Here is a 9,137-nt window from a genome sequence, read left to right on the forward strand (position 1 = left end):
ACCATGTGGAAAAAATGGAGCCTTGCCATGTACCAGAAAGTGGTTTACATCCGGACTTACCTGATATCCCCGGTGCATAACCTGGCGGTAGTCTATCCTCCCCCGCTCGATCTCCTTCGGAGAGTTGAAAGCCAGATCTTCCGTCTAGTATGGCACACCGCGTCCTTCCCTTTGGCCCATGCAGTAGCATTTAAGGAGGTTGAGTGGGGAGGCCTAGCCCTACCTGCCCTGCAACCCTATTTTGTAACTGAATTCATGTCCTACAATTTTGTAAACTGGATTTTCGTGAATGTCCATAATATGTCCAACCTCCTGCAAAAAACCTGGGTCTCGCTTTTCGCTCTGCGTTGGCGGAAGTCAGCATGGGGCATAGCATGGTGGGGGAAAGCATTTTTCAATGGTAATATCACACAAGTATTAAAAAGAGAACACCCAGACTACTTGAGAGATTTGTTATTCACACTTAAAAAATGGAAGGTTGAACCGGATCTATTTAAAGGATCCTCTTCAGTTAAGCAGCTAAGGAAAACAATTTATGGAGAGATTCTAGAAGTGGGTTTTTTAAAACCTGATTTAGAACATAAATGCTACAAACACCGCACTTCACAGTACTTGTTGCAACCCGATCACCCCATCGCTCTCTTTAAGGAGAAAAAATCCCTTTCCATTTATGGGAAACAAGGTGGCGCTTATACCACCAAGTACTACCACTTAATGTGGCTAAGCCATGGCTCCCAGAGTGCGAGCAAGAGTGTCCTAAAATCACCTGCAAACAGAAAGCTAGTGAGCTAGGCAAAACATTCAGGGAAACCCACTCACATTTCTTAAAAGAGTGTGTGGTAGCCAAATGAGTGTGGCAGGGAGTAAACAAGCTGTTAGAGTGGCCTGATTTGGAAAAACAGACTTGGGAAGAACTAACCTCGGGTTTGAGTGATAGAACCTCTTTTTGAGGTCCCAGAAAGAAACCTTCAAGGAAACGGGATGGAACGGGTGCTCTCATAATAGGGAATTGGAACGTTCCCCTTCTCGTAATCAGGTTAGTAAACCTGTATGTGATTTATGCAATGCTCCTGCATAGGAATAGGGAGGGAAGACGCGACCAAGAGGTTCACGCAGATGAGACAGTAAATCTCTTCTGGAAAAGTTTGTATGGTTATGTGCAAAAAGACAAGAGTATCTCTTCTAAACAGCAATAGGACAAATTATGAAAATGGACATTGGACGTAACCCCCCCCCCATTACCTGATGTGCCTTGTAATTCCCCACCCCCGAGTTACAGTACTACCTGCATATACTTCATAACCTTGTGGGTTTCCAAATCCTTGTGTGTAAATCTTTGTAGATATATCATGTACAAACAACCATTTTGCATATAATTGTGCTTTGGCAACGTACTGTATGCTTTGGCAGTTTGTTGGTTCAATAAAAAAATCTTGTCCTATTAAAAAAATATATATCTTGTCCTATCTTGGAGAAGCCAAGGAGGGAACTTGAAACCTTCTGCTCTTCCCAGAGTGACTTCATCCCCTGAGGGGAATACCTTACAGTGCGCACACTTCTAGTCTCCCATTTGCTACCACAAGACCAGCTTTCCTCTCCTTGGTCTTGGTCTTCCTTGGTCTTCCTTGGTCTGTGAAGCAAATTTAACTTTGTTTCCCTCATAATGTAGTAGGGGGCGATTTCAGGCCCCAAGAAAATCCACCCAGTCTGATTCAGAGTTTGCTAAGTGGGGCACAAACAGATGACATGTCCATATCAACAAAGCACTTCCTTGGTCTGTGAACAAAACTTGAATCTGTTTTCCCCAGAATTTGGGCAGAGCTTTCAACTTTTTAGCTTTGTGAATTAGCTTTGCACAAAGAATTTGCATTTTCCAAGACATCACATATTTTGATCAGAGTTGCCCTTTACATCTTTCATTGCATATTGTGGAAGGTTGGATAGGAGCTGGTGACATGTGTGGATCTAGGCTGCAGTTTCTATGTCAATGCAGAAGTGTTAGTAATGCAAAAGGTTAGTGTGTAGCTATTCCTCTAGCTTCTGTGCGCAGCTGTCTCTTTACATGTTCCAACCCCTTGTATCCTATCGCGCTGTGACTACTTTTGAGTTCATAGGGGAACCCTATCTCTGGGTGGAAATGTATTTCTTATTACTCTTTTGTATCTAGAGAAAATGGGACAATAGGAATGGGAGAATCATACGAGTCATAAGGGGCAGGATGGCCATTCAGTCCAACCTCCTCTGACAAGGCAAGTGCCATCTACATACTGTCACACTCCCTAGACAAACTTATGCAGTCCAGATGATCATATCATGAAGTCAGAGAGCAGGTGGACGTGGACCTTGTTACCATATTTACTACAAATATTTATATACAGCTCTTAAAACAAAGTTCTCAAAGCAATTTTCATAGAAAAATAAATAATATATAAATAAGATGGTCCCTTGTCCCCCAAAGGCTCACAATCTAAAAGGAAACATAAGGCAGATACCAGTATTGTGCCCACAGGGGTAGTTTGGACTCAGAAGACCTTGTTTCTGTGTGTGTATTATGCTTATTGCCACTAAGTATCAATAATGTGCCTATCACTTTAAAAACTTTCTCTGAAAGTCTTGCCTAATTGATCTCTAATAGAACAGGGTGAATTTAAAATATATAAACCAAAAGGCTAGATACTTGATCAATATTCCAAGGATTGATTTGAGATCTCTCTCTGTCTGAGCAAAGACAGACCAGCCCATTTTCCAGTGTCAGAAATTTAGATCCTTATTCCAAGGATCTGTTCCATTCCAGTGAATGTAGTCCAAGGTCTTCAATTTTGAATCCATATATTGTTCTGAGACAAAGTGCCTTTCAGATGCTGTGTTCCCAGTCACTTTGCACTCTGCATATGCTCTAGAGTACCTTAGAGCCAAAGGTATTAATACTACCCACTGGGAACTCTCTGGTCCTCTGGCAAGATATAGCTATTTCTCGACAGAGGCATGAGAAAGAAACAGACACCAAACTGTCTTTTAAATGTTTACTTCTCTAATAAATGCTTTTACAGAGAAATAACAGCTGGCAGGTGGTGTGTATGCATGTTGCCTTAATGATTAGCAATAACTACTATTACATAAGAACTACCAAGAATATCTTCACTTTGTTTTAAAAAAAAAGGAAAAAGGAAGAAAGTGGGAGAAAGGAGGGGAGAGAGATGGAGAGATTTGAGTTAGGGAAGGGAGTGGAGCTGAGTTTTTTGTATTACCTGGCTTCAGTGGGAAGCTGGGGTAGGCTTGAGGCTGGTCTTGCTGGAAACTGGAGACTGGCCATGGATGTTGGAGGGTCTTGGAGCTTTTGGGAACATAGGACAGGGAACACACAAGATCAGACACCAGGTAAAATCTTTGCTTTGAACCGAACAGCCACCTAATGGTGTAGCAGGGAAATGACTTGACTAGCAAGCCAGAGGTTGCCGGTTTGAATCCCTGCGGGTATGTTTCCCACCTATATTAGGCAGCAATGATATAGGAAGATGCTGAAAGGCATCATCTCATACTGCACAGGAGATGGCAATGGTAAACCCCTCCTGTATTCTACCAAAGACAACTACAGGGCTTTGTGGTTGCCAGGAGACGGCACACTTTACCTTTACTTTAAAGCCAAACAGCACTTCTTCCAAAAATCTTTGTGTCTCCCCTTGTAGCCATTTCACTCATGCTATTTCAGTGAAAAACTGCTGCAGCCCCTCCCTTTGGAAAAGCCTTTCACACAGAACTTTTTCTGTCTTATCACTGCAGAAAGAATAGCTTCTGCTAGTTTCATACAGCTTCTATTGCCTTTTCTGCGGCTAAGACATCATAAAGTCCTCTATCTCTGAATTTCTCTCTGCATAACTAAAGTATAGAATTTTGCAGCTACAAAGATAAGAGACAGGGGTGAGAGTAAGCAAAATCAAGGCATGCAAAATAACCATATTGATCCTTTTTGACAATCATCTCTAATATCTCAGTGTTACATAAACCTTGCCAGCTAATATAGATATGCATTGATTAGCACGATTATTACAGAACTCAGGCCCAAATGGCCTTACAGTAAGTTTAGCACAGTATCTTGATCAGAGTTTCAAAAGCTTCTCTGTCAACATTTCCATGAGAACAGCACGGAGTCATCATTCCCAGAGAAAGCCTCTCTGTCAGCATTCCTTCAGCATAAGCACCGCATTCTCAGAGGCAAAAGTTCAAAGCTCAGAGCTCTCCAAAGAATCTCCTGGTCTATGAACAGGCCTGGAATCAAGGGTCTGACTCTCCCTGACACCAATCTAAGCTGATTCTACTGAATGGCTACACCAGCAACAGCCACTGGAGGGATGTTGTTCTGGGGTCGGATAGGGCCAGTTGCTCTCCCCCTGCTACATATAAGATAATTACCACTTTAAAGGTGTCTCTTTGCTCAATTAGCAGGGATTTGTCAAGTAGATAGCTTCAGAGGAGTCCGGCAGGCACCCAAACTATGCCACTTGTTTAGGGAAGCTAATGAATCTCTTTCTGTGGAGAGGAGTGCAATATCTTGAATAAATCTTTTAACTTTCCAAATTACTGGGGGGTGGGAACTATTCCTGTTGAATATGCAGTTTTTAAAAGCACAGAGCCCCTGTGAGGAGAAAAGGTTATAATAATTCTGAGTTTAAGATCTGTGCTACAGAGTGTCTTGTAAAGAAGCCCGTAATTCTGATCTCATCTCTGCCCCTGCCTAGATGGCCTTAAAAAAGCCAAAATCTTTCAGTCTCAGCCTACCATCTGCAATATAGGGCTAGTAATACTGGCCTAATCTACAGGGTGGTTGTGATGTATGTGCAACATTTTGAATACACTGCTTTATACATTCTAGGACTCAGGGTTTCTCAGTGTGTGGGTCCCCAGATGTTATTGGACTTCATAGGAAACATAGGAAACTGCCATATACTGAGTCAGACCATTGGTCTATCTAGCTCAGTATTGTCTTCACAGACTGGCAGCGGCTTCTCCAAGGTTGCAGGCAGGAATCTCTCTCAGCCCTATCTTGGAGAGATAACACCCCTGAGTTACAGTACTACCTGCATATACTTCATAACCTTGTGGGTTTCCAAATCACTGTGTGTAAATTTTTGTAGATATATCATGTACAAACAACCACTTTGTATATAATTGTGCTTTGGCAACGTACTGTATGCTTTGGTAGTTTGTTGGTTCAATAAAAAATCTTGTCCTATAAAAAAATCTTGTCCTATCTTGGAGAAGCGAGGGAGGGAACTTGAAACCTCCCACTTTTCCCAGAGCGGAGGCTCCATCCCCTGAGGGGAATATCTTACAGTGCTCACACATCAAGTCTCCATCCCTGAGGGGAATATCTTGCAGTGCTCACACATCAAGTCTCCCATTCAGATGCAACCAGGGCAGACCCTGCTTAGCTATGGGGACAAGTCATGCTTGCTACCACAAGACCAGCTCTCCTATCTTCTATCATCAGCCACTATCAGTCTCTACAGAGTATGTTGCTTGCTCTCTTTGAATGAAGGATTCACGATTTGAACTACAAGCATTTGCAACATCTCCTTGAGTACATTGTTTCCTCCTTTTGGATCTGAGAATTTATCACTTGCATCATATGTACTCCTCATATTCTCACATCTGAAGACATCTCGGACTTTGTTTGGATACCTGTATATACCAGTTTTTCATTTTTAAATTGCATATTGTAATTCCACTTGGTATGTTATTGTATGTCCATATGTGTTATACAGATGTGTTTTACTGTTTTTATGAGTGTTGAGAGCTGGTTATTTATTCATTTAGCATTTATTCATTTCTATTCATTATTCATTATTATCCTTTATCCACGGGTTTTTGCATTTTTTCCCCTCCAGCAGGTGAGAGAAGCAGCCTCAGAGACAAGTGAGGTGGCCCCGAAAGCAGAGCTGTGCAGGTTCTTGGAGACCATGTGCCCTATTATAGCTCTGCCTCTGGAGAAAAAGCAAGAAAATCATCAGTTGGCTACTTCAGATGCTTTGTGGCAACTACTAATTCTTGGGCAGGAACACAGCCTGTCTTGTAATGCTTACACAGAGGTTTGCATAAGAGAAAAAAAAAAGGGGGGGGTACATAAATCATCAGTTGGCTACTTCAGATGCTTTGTGCCAACTACTGATTCTTGGGCAGGAATGCAGCCTGTAGCTCCCACACAGTGGTTTGCATAAGAGCAAAAAACATGTACATACATGTTTAGAATAGGAACAAAATGTTCTTTCCACACCCACAAATTTCATGCAACGCAAATAGGGGTGGGGATAGGTTAAACACAGGTAAAAGAGCCAAGATAAGACAAAGAAAACTTTAAAGACAAAACGTAGCTTGATAAGTCCCCCAAAATGCACCTTTCCTAAATCTGCTGAGCTGAGTTTCCTTTGTCAAAGTAGGGTCAAGCTCCATAACAGGATAACAGGTGGAAATGAACATTGCAGCCCCTGAAAGAGAAGATCACAGGTACACAGAGATCTGTGTTAGTCCTACCTTTCACTTTTTGCTCAAAAACTAATCCTCGTTACAGTAAAATCTTAACATTGTGGTGTATGGGAGACAAAATGTGTGAATGATTATCTGGAGGTGCTAACTACTCCTGGACTGGCCATTAATAGTTCTGATCAAACGAACTGGACTTTCTTGAACAGGGAAGGTTTGAGAACATCCCAGGATAGTGGATTCAGACAAGACATTTAATGAGGCATGCATGCATGCAAAACCAGGCTAAGGGAGCCAAGCCCAGTTTTACACATGCATGTGAACCACTAGGTTCTGGCCGATCCTGGTGGCAACACAGTGGCAAACCCGCCTAAGTAGCCTCTCTTGAAAATGAAGTTAAGCGAACGAGCAGCTGGCACACTTGGGGAACTGAGGGGGGACCCCCCCCCAATGCACCACGCACTCATGCAGTGCACTATTGGAGCTCCAGGGGGCGAGGCGACACATGGCAGCGCGTCCCAGCCCCCCAGCCCTTGGAGCTGCTGGGAGAACCACTGCTCATCTGGGTGGGCCATCTGTCTGGGGAGACAATTGTCTGTGGGGAAGGTTTAATCCACCTTCCCTGCAGCCCACCCGTGAGCCCTTCTTACTGCTCGTGAGAAGAAGCTTAATACGTGGATTCCTTTAGAGTGGAGCCAGTATTCTGTATCACAATGCTGTTTGATCTATTTCCTTCTGTCTTCTGAGTAAGGTTGCCAAATTCTGGCTTTCCAAATATTGTATATTTGCAGTGTTTTAATATTATGTAAATTGGCTGGAAAATAATTTTTGAGCAGAATAGTGACTGCACGTTTTGCTCCATAACTCTGCTTCTACAAGGACTAGGGCTTAGCTTTTTTTTTTTTTTTTAAATGAAAGCTGAAATCCAGGCGAATGTGGGTGGGCTAGGCAATCTGAGTGAGATGCTTAAAACTCGGGTGAAACCCAGAACTTGTGGGGGCATGGCAACTCTACTTCTGAGGGACTGTGCATCTTTGGAATTATGCTTTCAAGGTGCAGGGTACTTTAATTTACCTCAAAGATTGGAAAACTCGGAACTCTGAATCCCTTTTGGTCTGAAGTGTTAAGATACTAAAGAAATTGCCATGCTTCCTGTGGCTTAAACAGTTTCTAGTTGCCCATGACTTGAGCTTGAAGGTGGGGGTGGAGTAAAATACATTGAAATATCCTTTGTATAAGAAAAAGAGTTTGCAAAAGCCCTACAGTTTGGGATCTGAAACCTAAAGCAGCTAAAGATTTATATGAAGGGCAAATCTGTTAGGTTTTCTCTCTCTGTTTTCAGATTGTCCAATTTCCTGGCTCTGAAGCAGAATATTTTATACCCAAAAATCGAATGGAGTTGACAAAAGATTCCAGTAACTTTCTATTCCAGGGGGTGATAGGGGAAATTAGCCTACACAAAAGGATGACATTTTTCTTGATGGCTTTAACATCCTATCTGTTTGTTGTGAACATTCAAGAGGAAACTAGTTCCTTCTTGTATCTGGCTTCTGGTATCTTCTCTATTGTTTTACACACTGGGAGGGGAACCATTCTTAATACTTTCTGGACGTTTCTGATTGCTTAGTCTGGAACAATTAGTACTTTGACTGGGCTGCTGTTAAAGTTCTGTTTAGAGGCCTTTATCTTTAATTAGGAGTGTAGCTATCAGTGATCATAGGTGACTATTAGGGATGTGCACGGACCTGTTTGAACTTCGAAGGCCCTTTTATGGGCCTTCGAACAGGTCAGGATACTGGCTGGTTCGAACATTCAGCGGTGGGGGGCGGGTGTAGGACTTTAAGGGCGAGGGATGGTGCACTTACCCCTCACCCTGCTTCACTGGTGTTGGAGTCCTGTAAAATATTTTGAGGCAGCAGTGTACCTCCCTGCTGTTCCTTCCCCTCTTCGGCCAGAAGTGGCCAGAAGTACCGGGCACACGTGTGCACGCTGGGTGCTGGCAAACATCGCACATGTGCTCACACACGTCAGACAGGCTCGCGTGCAATCGCGATGTGCGCACCCGACATGAGCAGATGCACCCAGTACTCCTGGCCACTTCCAGCCAAAGAGGGGAAGGGGTGGCGGGGAGGTACACTGCCACCATGAAATATTTTACCAGACTCCAGCACCGGGGGAGGAGTGGAGGGAGGAGTAAGTGCACTCTCCCCCACCCCATTGAGCCACCCCCGCCCAGTTCCATGCACATCCCTAGTGACTATCAGTGAACACAGGCCACTAGGAGCTACTGCCTCAACCCTCCTCCTCCATCCACTACCACCACCTCTGGCCTTCTTCTTCTGCCACTTGCTGTGGGAGAGAGGTAACAGTGCTTCTACCTGCTCACCCACAAGACCGGCATGGAAGATTTCAACACAGGGCACAAGATTTTCCAGCCAGTTTGGAAGGTAAGAAGCAAGATGGCTCCTTTCTCTCTCTCTCCTTCACTGGAGAGCAGAAAGGGGCCATCCAGCCCCTTACCACTGTGCATGCTGGCTCACAAGCAGAAGTGGAATGGCAGGCGAGAGGAGCAACAGCAATGGCACCGCAAGCGGTAGTGGGGTGGTGGGCAGGAGGAGCGGCTGCAAGAGCAGCAAGGCGCTGCAAGTAGTGGCAGGGCG

The sequence above is a fragment of the Hemicordylus capensis genome, chromosome 3, assembly GCF_027244095.1.
Source record: "Hemicordylus capensis ecotype Gifberg chromosome 3, rHemCap1.1.pri, whole genome shotgun sequence".
Lineage (NCBI taxonomy): Eukaryota > Metazoa > Chordata > Lepidosauria > Squamata > Cordylidae > Hemicordylus > Hemicordylus capensis.